At 49.4% G+C, this 13550-nt stretch overlaps 1 pseudogene; it reads right to left on the reverse strand.

Annotated features, from left to right (window-relative positions):
- Positions 1–11484: 11484 nt before the first annotated feature.
- Positions 11485–13550, reverse strand: part of LOC139998629 (kinesin-like protein KIF27) — a 40382-nt pseudogene continuing 38316 nt past the window's right edge.

A 13550-nucleotide genomic window follows, 5' to 3' on the forward strand; every position in this document is an offset into this window, starting at 1 on the left:
CCCGCAAAGGAAGGCTTTGGGTACAAGTGAACTCCCCAGGGGAGCCTTTACGCAGCCCCACATGCAACTGGACCCTCCGGGTTCACTATTTCACAGTAAGCCTAAATATATCCATAGCCGGAATAGAAGACGTCTGAAAAATCGGGCCCTAGGAAACGCGTTGCGAACCCCTTTAACCCATCCAAAAGTGCCCGCAAAGGAAGGCTTTGGGTACAAGTGAACTCCCCAGGGGAGCCTTTACGAAGCCCCACGTGCAACTGGACCCTCCGAGTTCGTTGTTTCCGAGCAAGCCTTTATATAGCCCTAGCCGGCATAGAAGACGATTGAAAAATCGGGCCCCAGGAAATGCGTTCCGAGCCCCTTTCGCCCATCCAAAAGTGCCCGCAAAGGAAGGCTTTGGGTACAAGTGAACTCCCCAGGGGAGCCTTCACGCAGCCCCACATGCAGCTGCACCCTTTGGGTTCACTGTTTCTGAGCAACCCTAAATATAACCCTAGCTGGCGTGGGAGAAGACTGAAAATCTGGGCCCGAGGAAATGCGTTGCGAGCCCCTTTCGCCCATCCAAAAGATCCCGCAGAGGAAGGCTTTGGGTACAAGTGAACTCCCCAGGGGAGCCTTTACGCAGCCCCACATGCAACTGGACCCTCCGGGTTCACTCTTTCACAACAAGCCTAAATATATCCCTTGCCGGAATGGGATAAGACTGAAAATCTGGGCCCCTGGAAACGCATTCCGAGCCCCTCTCGCCCATCCAAAATGCCCCCAAAGGAAGGCTTTGGGTACAAGTGAACTCCCCAGGGGAGCCTTTACGCAGCCCCACATGCAACTGGACCCTCCGAGTTCGTTGTTTCCGAGCAAGCCTAAATATATCCCTAGCCGGCATAGAAGACGACTGAAAAATAGGGCCCCAGAAAACGCGTTGCGAGCCCCTTTCGCCCATCCAAAACTGCCGGCAAAGGAAGGCTTTGGGTACAAGTGAACTCCCCAGGGGAGCCTTCACGCAGCCCCACATGCAACTGGACCCTCCGGGGTCGCTCATTTCGAGCAACCCAAAAAAATAACCCTAGCCGTCATCAGAGACGATTGAAAAATCATATCAAAAGGTAAATCGTTGCGAGCCCCTTTCGCCCATCCAAAAGTGCCCCCAAAGTAAGGCTTTGGGTACAAGTGAACTCCCCAGGGGAGCCTTTACACAGCCCCACATGCAACTGGACCTTCCGGGTTCACTCTTTCACAACAAGCCTAAATATATCCCTAGCTGGCATCGAAGACGACTGAAAAATCGGGCCCCAGAAACGCGTTGAGAGCTCCTTTCGCCCACTCAAAAGTGCCCCCAAAGGAAGGCTTTAGGTATAACTGAACTCCCCAGGGGAGCCTTTACGCAGCGCCACATGCAACTGGACCCTCCGGGTTCACTTTTTCACAACAAGCCTAAATATATCCCTTACCGGCATGGGAGAAGACTGAAAACCTGGGCCCCAGGAAACGCATTGCGAGCCCCATTCACCCATCCAAAAGTGCCCGCAAAGGAAGGTTTTGGGTACAAGTGGACTCCCCAGGGGAGTCTTCACGCAGCCCCACATACAACTGGACCCTCGGGGGTCGCTCATTACGAGCAACCCAAAAACATAACCCTTGCCGTCATCAGAGACGATTGAAAAATCAGGCCACAGAAGAATCGTTGCGAGCCCCTTTCGCCCATCCAAAAGTGCCCGCAAAGGAAGGCTTTGGGTACAAGTGAACTCCCCAGGGGAGCCTTTACGCAGCGCCACATGCAACTGGACCCTCCGGATTCACTTTTTCACAACAAGCCTAAATATATGCCTTACCTAATGGGAGAAGACTGAAAATTCAGGCCCTAGAAAAAGCGTTGCGAGCCCCATTCGCCCATCCAAAAGTGCCCCCAAAGGAAGGCTTTGGGTACAAGTGACCTCCCCAGGGGAGCCTTTACCCAGCCCCACATGCAACTGGACCCTCCGTGTTCGTTGTTTCCGAGCAAGCCGTAATACAGCCCTAGCCGACATAGAAGACGACTGAAAAATCGGGCCCCAGGAAACGCGTTGCGAGCCCCTTTCGCCCATCCAAAAGTGCCCGCAAAGAAAGGCTTTGGGTACAAGTGAACTCCCCAGGGGAGCCTTTACGCAGCCCCACATGCAACGGGACCCTCCGGGTTCACTCTTTCACAGCAAGGCTTAATATAACCCTAGCCGTCATAGAAGACGTCTGAAAAACTGGGCCCCAGGAAACGCGTTGCGAGCTCCTTTCGCCCATCCAAAAGTGCCCGCAAAGGAAGGCTTTGGGTACAAGTGAACTCCCCAGGGGAGGCTTTATGCAGCCCCACATGCAACTGGCCCCTCCGAGTTCGTTGTTTCCGAGCAAGCCTTTATATAACCCTAGCCGGCATAGAAGACGATTGAAAAATCTGGCCCCAGGAAATGCGTTCCGAGCCCCTTTCGCCCATTAAAAAGTGCCAGCAAAGGAAGGCTTTGGGTACAAGTGAACTCCCCAGGGGAGCCTTCACGCAGCCCCACATGCAACTGGACCCTCCGGGGTCACTCATTCCGAGCAACCCAAAAATATATCCCTGGCCGGCAACAGAGACGACTGAAAAATCTGGCCCCAGAAAACGCGTTGCTAGCCCCTTTCGCCCATCCAAAAGTGCCCCCAAAGGAAGGCTTTGGGTATAAGTGATCTCCCCAGGGGAGCCTTTACGCAGCCCCACATGCAACTGGACCCTCAGAGTTCACTGTTTCCGAGCAAGCCTAAATATACCCCTAGCTGGCATCGAAGACAACTGAAAAATTTGGCACTAGAAAATGCGTTGCGAGCCACTTTCACCCATCCAAAAGTGCCCGCAAAGGAAGGCTTTGGGTACAAGTGAACTCCCCAGGGGAGCCTTCACGCAGCCCCACATGCAGCTGGACCCTTTGGATTCACTGTTTCCGAGCAACCCTAAATATAGCCCTAGCTGGCGTGGGAGAAGACTGAAAATCTGGGCCCGAGGAAATGCGTTGCGAGCCCCTTTCGCCCATCCAAAAGATCCCGCAAAGGAAGGCTTTGGGTACAAGTGAACTCCCCAGGGGAGCCTTTACGCAGCCCCACATGCAACTCGAACCTCCAGGTTCACTCTTTCACAGCCAGCCTAAATAAATCCATAGCCGGCATAGAAGACGACTGAAAAATCGGGCCCCAGGAAACGCGTTGCGAGCCCCTTTCGCCCATCCAAAAGTGCCCGCAAAGGAAGGCTTTGGGTACAAGTGAACTCCCCAGAGGAGCCTTTACGCAGCCCCACATGCAACTGGACCCTCCGGGTTCACTCTTTCACAACAAGCCTAAATATATCCCTTACCGGCATGGGAGAAGACTGAAAACCTGGGCCCCAGGAAACGCATTGCGAGCCCCTTTCACCCATCCAAAAGTGCCCGCAAAGGAAGGTTTTGAGTACAAGTGGACTCCCCAGGGGAGTCTTCACGCAGCCCCACATACAACTGGACCCTCCGGGGTCGCTCATTACGAGCAACCCAAAAACATAACCCTTGCCGTCATCAGAGACGATTGAAAAATCAGGCCACAGAAAAATCGTTGCGAGCCCCTTTCGCCCATCCAAAAGTGCCCGCAAAGGAAGGCTTTGGGTACAAGTGAACTCCCCAGGGGAGCCTTTACGCAGCCCCACATGCAACTGGACCTTCCGGGTTCACTCTTTCACAACAAGCCTAAATATATCCCTAGCTGGCATCGAAGACGACTGAAAAATCGGGCCCCAGAAACGCGTTTAGAGCTCCTTTCGCCCATCCAAAAGTGCCCCCAAAGGAAGGCTTTGGGTACAAGTGACCTCCCCAGGGGAGGCTTTACGCAGCCCCACATGCAACTCGAATCTCCAGGTTCACTCTTTCACAGCAAGCCTAAATATATCCCAAGCTGGGGTGGGAGAAGACTGAAAAACCAAGCCCGAGAAAACTTGTTGTGAGCCCCTTTCGCCCATACAAAATTGCCCCCAAAGGAAGGCTTTGGGTACAAGTGAACTCCCCAGGGGAGCCTTCACGCAGCCCCACATGCAACTGGACCCTCCGCGTTCGCTGTTTCCGAGCAAGAGTTAATATATCCCTTACCGGCATAGAAGACGACTGAAAAATCGGGCCCCAGGAAACGCATTTCGTGCCACTTTCGCCCATCTAAAATTGCCCGCAAAGGAAGGCTTTGGGTACAAGTGAACTCCCCAGGGGAGCCTTTACGCAGCCCCACATGCAACGGGACCCTCTGGGTTCGCACTTTCCGAGCAAACCTAAATATATCCTTAGCCGTCTTGGCTCAAGACTGAAAAACCAGGCCCCAGAAAACGCGTTGCGAACCCTTTTCCCCATACAAAAGTGCCCCTAAAGGAAGGCTATGCGTGTATCTGAACTCCCTAGGGGAGCCTTTACGCAGCCCCACATGCAATTGGACCCTCCGGGTTCACTGTTTCCGAGCAACCCTAAATATATCCCTAGCTGGCATCGAAGACGACTGAAAAATTGGGCCCCAGAAAACGCATTGCGAGCCCCTTTCGCCAATCCAAAAGTGCCCCCAAAGGAAGGCTTTGGGTACAACTGAACTCCCCAGGGGAGCCTTTACGCAGCCCCACATGCAACTGGACCCTCCGGGTTCCCTCACTCCGAGCAACCCTAAATATAGCCCAAGCTAACATCGAAGACGACTTAAAATTCAGCCCCAGGAAACGCGTTGCGAGCCCCTTTCGCCCATCCAAAAGTGCCCCCAAAGGAAGGCTTTGGGTACAACTGAACTCCCCAGGGGAGGCTTTACGCAGCCCCACATGCAACGGGACCCTCCGGGTTCGCTCTTTCCGAGCAAACCTAAATACATCCCTAGCCGGATTGGGAGAAAACTGAAAAACCGGGCCCCAGAAAAAGAATTGTGAGCCGCTTTCGCCCATCCAAAAGTGCCCCCATAGGAAGGCTTTGGGTACAAGTGAACTCCCCAGGGGAGCCTTTACACAGCCCCACATGCAACTGGACCCTCTGAGTTCACTCATCCCGAGCAACCCGAAACCTATCCCTGGCCGGCATCAGAGATGACTGAAAAATTGGGCCCCAGAAAACGCGTTGCGAGGCCCTTACACCCATCCAGAAGTGCCCCCAAAGAAAGGTTTTGGGTACAAGTGAACTCCCCAGGGGAGACTTTACGCAGACCCACATGCAACGGGACCCTCCAGGTTTGCTCTTTCCGAGCAAAGCTAAATACAGCCCTAGCCGGATTGGGGGAAAACTGAAAAACCGGGCCCCAGGAAACGCGTTGCAAGCCCCTTTCGCCCATCCAAAAGTGCCCGCAAAGGAAGGCTTTGGGTACAACTGAACTCCCCAGGGGAGCCTTTACGCAGCCCTACATGCAACTGGACCCTCCGGGTTCGTTGTTTCCGAGCAACCCTAAATATAGCCCTAGCCGGCGTGGGAGAAGACTGAAAATCTGGGCCCCAGTATACGCGTTGCTAGCCCCTTTCGCCCATCCAAAAGTGCCCCCAAAGGAAGGCTTTGGGTACAAGTGAACTCCCCAGGGGAGCCTTTACGCAGCCCCACATGCAACCGGACCCTCAGAGTTCACTCATTCCAAGCAACCCTAAATATATCTCTAGCCGTCATCAGAGACGACTGAAAAATCAGGCCACAGAAAAATCGTTGTGAGCCCATTTCGCCCATCCAAAAGAGCCCCCAAACGAAGGCTTTGTGTACAAGTGAACTCCCCAGGGGGAGCCTTTACGCAGCCCCACATGCAACTGGACCCTCCGGGTTCTCTGTTTCCGAGCAAGAGTTAATATATCCCTTACCGGCATAGAAGACGACTGAAAAATCGGGCCCCAGGAAACGCGTTTCATGCCACTTTCGCCCACCTAAAATTGACTGCAAACGACGGCTTTGGGTACAAGTGAACTCCCCGGGGGGGCCTTTACGCAGCCCCACATGCAACGGGACCCTCCGGGTTCGCTCTTTCCGAGCAAACCTAAATATTTCCCTAGCCGTCATGGGTCAAGACTGAAAATCCGGACCCCAGGAAACGCATTGCGAGCCCCTGTCGCCCATCCAGAAGTGTCCGCAAAGGAAGGCTTTGTGTACAAGTGAACTCCCCAGAGGAGGCTTTACGCAGCCCCACATGCAACTGGACCCTCTGAGTTCACTCATTCCAAGCAACCCTAAATATATCTCTAGCCGTCATCAGAGACGACTGAAAAATCAGGCCACAGAAAAATCGTTGTGAGCCCCTTTCGCCCATCCAAAAGTGCCCGCAAAGGAAGGCTTTGGGTACAAGTGAACTCCCCAGGGGAACCTTTACGCAGCCCCACATGCAACTGGACCCTCCAGGTTCATTCTTTCACAGCAAGCCTGAATATATCCATAGCCGGCATAGAAGACGACTGAAAAATCGGGCCCCAGAAAACGCATTCCGAGCCCCTTTCGCCCATCCAAAAGTGCCCCCAAAGGAAGGATTTGGGTACAAGTGAACTCCCCAGGGGAGCCTTTACGCAGCCCCACATGCAACAGGATCCTCCGGGTTCTCTCTTTCTGAGCAACCCAAAATATATCCCTAGCAGGCATCGAAGACGACTGAAAAATCGCGCCCCAGAAAACGCGTTGCGAGCCCCTTTCACCCACCAAAAAGTGCCCCCAAAGGAAGTCTTTGGGTACAAGTGACCTCCCCAGGGGGGTTTTTACGCAGCCCCACATTCAACTGGACCCTCCGGGTTCGTTGTTTCTGAGCAAGCCTTAATATAGCCCTAGCCGGCATAGAAGACGACTGAAAAATCGGGCCCCAGGAAACGCGTTGCGAGCCCCTTTCGCCCATCCAAAAGTGCCCCCAAAGGAAGTCTTTGGGTACAAGTGAACTCCCCAGGGGAGCCTTTACACAGCCCCACATGCAACTGGACCCTCCGGGTTCGTTGTTTCCGAGCAAGCCTTAATATAGCCCTAGCCGGCATAGAAGACGACTGAAAAATCGGGCCCCAGGAAACGCGTTGCGAGCCCCTTTTGCCCATCCAAATGTGCTTCAAATAAAGGCATTGTGTACAAGTGAACTCCCCAGGAGATCCTTTAGGCAGCCCCACATGCAACTGGACCTTCCGGGTTCACTCTTTCACAACAAGCCTAAATATAGCCCTTACCGGCATGGAAGAAGACTGAAAATCTGTCCATCAGTATCACCATTTTATCGTGCTGGAGAGAGTGAAGCAATGCAACAACAAATCTGTAAAAATATGATCTTGTCCTTGTTCTTTCCTCCTTTGAAAGAAAGTTTGTCTTGCAGTCTCCTGTTGGATGTCCTCTTTCATCCCAGGGTGTTAGTTGTCATGCCAGAATTTGCATTCCCATTTCCATCCAGTAGAACAGCCGGACTTGTCGAAGAATGCAGCCAAAGCTGGTTGCAATACCACCACCTCCAATCCCAGCAGTTTCTGTACTTCCTCGCAGGTGTTTGTCTTCCATGGGGGTGACAGCTGAATTGTGTGCAGAAGGATTGACTGAGGCTGGCACACATACAAAGGCAAGTCTCCTCTTGGCTTCCTGTCTTCCTCTGGCCAGATGTTGCCACTGTGGAGCAGAGGCTGCTGGAAACAAATTCTTGTTCAAGCAGTCATTTGCTCAGTTCGGACAACAGGCTTCCAGCACTAAGTCTTGAGCAATCTTCACTAGGAAAGCTATGTGTTTCTGCAGCAAGGCTCTTTTTTCTTTCAGTGGCTTCTGCTCTGAGACGATTTGGAGTAGAGAGAAGCATTTTCTGAAAGACTCTTCTGGGCAGAGGATCTTCATTGTTAGTCTTGTAGTAGCACATTCTCTGAGATTTCCATCAAATTAGGTTTTGGACATAGTTGTAGATAAGATTGTCATTGGGTTTCTAGGTCTGTATTTCTTGATGTCAACTAGGTACGGAACAAATCAAAGAGGCACACTGTATTCTTGTGCCTCTTTCCTCCTAATGAATGAATCCTTCCCTTTTTCTACAAGAATGGGTGAAATAAATGTCATGCTCATGTAAGGTGATCTACAGCTTATCTTCTGGCACAACCGCAACGTTGTCATCTGAAATCCAAGGTTACTCTGCACTGTAACCTAGTCATCAGCTGTCACCCAACTTGCGAGCATTTCTAACCAGTCCTACCTTACCAGTCAGGCATTTTTGTTAAATGCTCCAGGGAATTCTATACATATTGTACAAGTGTGACTTTTGCTTCAATATGCACATTACAGACCCTTCACTTCAGAATGAGAACTACCAAGAATTCACGAGCTTCTTCCTCTAAGCCCAGAATGCACGTTGATGTGTTTGCGTTCTGCTCTGCAAAATGGCATGGCAACTTTACAACAGCTACAGACTTCTGCGTAGTAGCTTTTTACTTATTGTCAATCCCAGCTAAGATGCTTGCTTTTCACACACAGCTAAGATGCTTGCTTTTCCCATGAGTCTTGTTTTCCCCATTATTTTTCCACTTCAAGAAAGACATTTGGTTATCTCTTTTCCTTTATCCGCACGTGACACTGCTACCTGTGTTTTTCTCAGATCTATTTCATGGCTGATCTTTGTCTCCACTTCCTCTGTTATAAATCCCTACATCTGTTAGATTTGGACTCCTGTTTTCAAACACCTTGGTAACTTTTTGCTTTTTGAGATGCTTCTACTTTCTTAAAGAAGAAAGACCTGGATGTACAAGTCAAGTATCTCCAAAGAAAGGAAGCATGCAGAATTCATGAGAAAAGCCACAAAGCAAATTGCCAGCTGATTCACAGCATACCTGATCATTTTGTTTTCCAAGATATTAAAAACACCACGGCTGTGCTGGCCAAGAGGAAATGTGGCAATTCCCTTCGGGCTTGGAGTACTTACGACACTCAAGATACTAATGTTTATCTGGTATCTTTTCAATATTGAGTACCTTGTGTTCTTTTGCCCAAGGTGAAGACAGGCAGTTTTGGAACCAACAGACTACACCTGGGTAGCCAGATAGCATACCATATAGGCATCCTTCTTCACTTCTATGAAATTCTGAAGTGGTTCACCTGGGAAATACAACAGCAGCATAGTTGTTAGACAGCCAGTCATGTGAAAGGCTTTGTTCAATTGACTGCTGCTTGTAAGCAATAATTACATCATGACAGAAAGTGACAGAGTGACATAATTTTTCAGTGCATAACTCCGGTCTGTATGTGAATAGCTGGATTAGTATGAATGGGAAAGAACCACTTAAGTAAATCTACACAGGAAATAAAGATAGATAGAATCATTTTTGTCTGTTCTTCTAAAAGCTGTCTATTAATTATGAAGCCACAGCACTGCTTCAAATGCTGGAATTGACACTGTTCCTGTAAATTGACACTGTTCCTTTCATTTCATTAGACCAACTATACAGAGTTGTATAGAGAAGACTATTCTTGTGAAGAAGAGTTGTATAGCATAGCCTAAGTACCCTAAATCTAAGCAGGTAAAATCATACCTAGTAAAGAACATGTCTTTCTTTCATGAGGTAAGTGTAAGAGCATTCCCAAAATTCCGTCCTGACTTGGGGAACAACAAACCAAAACTGTGCAAAAGAAATCATGAGCCACTGGGATGAGTGCTCTGGCAAGCAGACCCAGATTCTTCAGATTCTTTGCAGCAAATCTACCCAGGCTATCATTTGCACTTCCTATCTACTTCAGTGCAACCAACTTTTGATTTATCCTCGGAGTATTTCTCAAGTTTTTCAGTCCTTCCCCAGACCTCTCCCCTTCACACGGTCCATGAAGCCCACCTTCAGCCAGAGAGGAGGCATGGCCACCCTGAAGAAAGAAAATGAATGGGGACAGTCCCTGCCACCTCATCCTAGTACTACGTACTGGGACCAGGTTGCCATAGGCATCTGTCCCTGGAGTGGAGCAGGGTGGAGCATTAATCAGAAAGGAATTTGTCTCTATTGCCGAGAGCAAGCCACATTCCTCATGGATATCACAAGTCTTCTTTTCATTCCCTGTGGAGCTCTTGAAGCCCTCTGCTCAGGGAACCTCACTGCTGGAGACCCCTGTATGTTCTACAGGGACTCCTGGTACCTCAAGTGACCTGAGGCGTGGATTTCACAGCTCAACTGGAAGCTTGAGCGATGCATAAGCCTTAGGTATTGCAACCTGTTCCTTCCTTAGATCTCTCCTTACCTACGTATGGACAAGATTGTCAGGTGTTGTTTTTGAACCTTCCAGTACCCACTAATCACTGAATTGAAAAAGCCAATCTGCAAGCAAGGACTGGATTTCCAACAAAAAACGGAGAGAAGCACTGGAAAAGCTGTTGTGAACAATAGCCCCCTCTTGTGTGTTAAAGGAGCAGCAGGTCTGTGTCTGCATAGGCCTGAGCTTTGGAGCTTTACGCAAACTTGGTAAACTTGTGAGGAAAGCAACCAGTGCAAGTGGCTTCCCCAAGGGGCGACTGGACAGAAGCGAACGCCTGACAGTGGCTGCCCAAGCTGACGGCTTAGCTCTGGTCTGGATATATCATAAGCTTTGTTGTGCAGGGTAGAAGTGAATTTCCGTCATGAAAAACAGCCCGGTGCTGTATGATATCATGTTTATTTCATAAAGAAGCAAGGAGGGAGGAAAACTTGACTGTTTTCTAAGACTCTTGCACATCCTCAGCACATTGAGCACGTAGGTCCTAGCACTGCACTAGTAAGGGAAGACCTCAATCAGGAGCAGATTATTCTTGATTAATTTAAACTGGGGGAGCGGGAATCACACCAGACAAAGACGTCCTTTTCACCAACATAGTTTATTTTGCCTGTCACAGCTCTACACGAAGACAGTAAAAAGGTAACAAATAAGGCAATATTCCCTCCTTCCCCTTCCCTCTCCTCCCCTCCACTTCCTTCCCCGACTCTCTCCTCCCCTATACTCCCGTACATTCCCCCCACACACACTCCCCTACACTCTCCTCACCTACACTCCCCTACACACACCTCCCCTACACACTGCTCCCCTACACTCCTCTACACTCTGCTCCCCTACCCTCTTCTTCACCCAGTTCCCCTACACTCCCCTACACTCTGCTCCCCTACCCTCTTCTTCACTCAGTTCCCCTACACTCTCCTACACTCTGCTCCCCTACCCTCCCCTACATTCTGCTCCCCTACCCTCTTCTTCACTCAGTTCCCCTACACTCCCCTACACACACCTCCCCTACCTTCCCCTTCACTCTGTTCCCCTACACTCCCCTTCCCTACACTCCCCTCCACTCTCCTCTCCTACACTCCCCTATACTCTCCTCCCCTACGCTCCCCTACACTCTCCTCACCAAACAATCCCCTCCCCTACACTACCCTACACTACCATACACTACCCTACACTCCACTACACTCTGCTCCCCTGCCCTCCCCTGCCCTCCCGTGCCCTCCCCTGCCCTCCCCAGAACTCCCCTGCCCTCCCCTGCCCTTCCCTCCCCTCCCATTCTCGTTTTTACCCTTCCCTCCCCTCCCTCCCGTTCTCTTCATTCCCTCCCCTTCCCTCCCGTCTTCTCCTTTCTTCTTCTCCTCTCTTCTCCTTTCTTTCACAAATTGCAATGGAGAACAGGGAGAAGCATCACTTCCAGTCACTTCCGTCGTTCTCGTAGCTTGTGTCACTGCCTGATTCGTGGCAATCCATCAGCAGTATCCAGAAGCATTCCAGCTGCTGTGCTACTAGGTGAGCAGCAGTCTCCAAGGGGCAATCACGGACTTCTTGCTGTGGCTCAGACACGGCACTTTCAAGTCCACCCTGGCTTGGCCATGTCCTCTTGCTACGTCCCCACCTACATTACAGTTCTGTTTAGAAGCCGAAGCACGGTGCTGAAGTAGTTCCACTCCTTCCATTTGCAATGATTGAGTTTATCTAGCCAAGTGGTTTCTGTCCATAGAACACAAGAAAGAGGTTTTGCTTAGAAACAACGCAAGGAGGACTTCTTTTCCACATGGGCAAGGAATAGTCACGCTTTTCTAATGGAGACTCTAGTGGAAGAGAGAATGACAGATCATTCCGAGAGCTTTGAAATATCCCTTGGGGATGCTTAGTGCAGAGGACCAGAGGAAAGCTGTCCAAAGGACACCAGAGAATCACTCTGAATTACTTCCTCACAGACACATGTCCTTACTATGTCTGATATGGCTTCATGTCTGATATGGCTTCAGCTGGTTTCAGGGTTCTTGTTCACCTAAAACCTAAATTCGGAGTTGTAAATGAAGATGGAAAGATTGACAAATGTATAAATCACTGATGGGGAAAAAAAAAAAAAGAAAAAAAAGTGCTTTGAGAACTTTGGCCATTAGCCCTGGAAAGCATCAAAGTACTGTCCTCTGAAGCAAATGCCTTCTTCTCTTGACACCTAAAGAGGTAAATCAATCCAATGTTGTAACATTAGAAAAGCAAACACTAAACACAAGCAAAGGAGAAGAACACAAGTAAGCAATTGCAATGCCTATGGGGCTATTGCAGGGTTAGGCAAAGAACTATTGTACCATGAAATCTTGGGATAGAAGAAATATTATGTGCATTTTTTACTGTTTCATTTGTTGAGCTAATTTAGAAGTGGATATAAAATTGTTTTCTTTTTTTTTTTTTTCCTCTTGAGTTCACTCCTTTTTATAGGATTTCATAATAGAATAGATATATACTAAAAAAAAAAAAAAAAAAAAAAAAAAGATTCCAAGCAGGTAATCATATTCACAATTATTTTTTCAATCCAGAAACAATAGCAAGGATGAGCTGAAAAGTATTTCTATGCCATTAGAGTGTCAAGGTGTGTCCCATACGTTAGTAACAGTCAGAGGATTCATTTTGGAGAACAAAAGATATCTTGAAAGAAGTAAAGACAGAAGTAAATATGTATGCATGTACATCTCTCTCTCTCTACAGAAACCTAAGAAACTCGTATGCAGGTTAGCTTCTTGTGCTCTCTTCTCAAAGTTCTAGTGAATACAGCATCAGTGTGTGTTCCAAACATTACCCTCAGTCCAGCACGGATACACACGAGAGGTCAGTCTGCAGGTTGTGCAGGCCAAGAAACTGCTCTGGCTTGATGGGAAGAGGCAAGGCAGAAGTTGCTGTCAGAGAAAAGATGCTGTCAAAGCGTGTCACGTCCATGCTAGAGCCTCTCTCCCACCATCTAGCTCTACTGCATCTAGATGCATCTATACTAGAGCGTCGCTACTTAGCCAGTCTGGGGGATCTTAGGAGCTTTCTGAAGACCCAGAGGAGGGGCTCTTTGTCCTTTCTGTTTTAACAGCCAGTGAAAACTCTTAGCGTTTGACACAGAGTGGCTGAAAAACACAAAGTGGACTTGCAATCTTCACAGCTTCGAAGCAAGTGGAGATTGTGGAGGTTGTGGAGTAACCAAGGAAACTGTTGATCTAGAAGCAGCCTACAGATTGTGTTTAGCCAGGGCCTTGTATTGCCCTTCTGGCTGATCTGCCAGCAATTCAAGAAAGTCTCCCTGGCAAGCCAGCCCTGGAGTCACCCAAAACTTGGTGAAACCCATGAGATTAGAAAGGAGACAGTTGCACTCCATAAACTGCA

Source organism: Anas platyrhynchos, chromosome 9, assembly GCF_047663525.1.
Source record: "Anas platyrhynchos isolate ZD024472 breed Pekin duck chromosome 9, IASCAAS_PekinDuck_T2T, whole genome shotgun sequence".
NCBI lineage: Eukaryota > Metazoa > Chordata > Aves > Anseriformes > Anatidae > Anas > Anas platyrhynchos.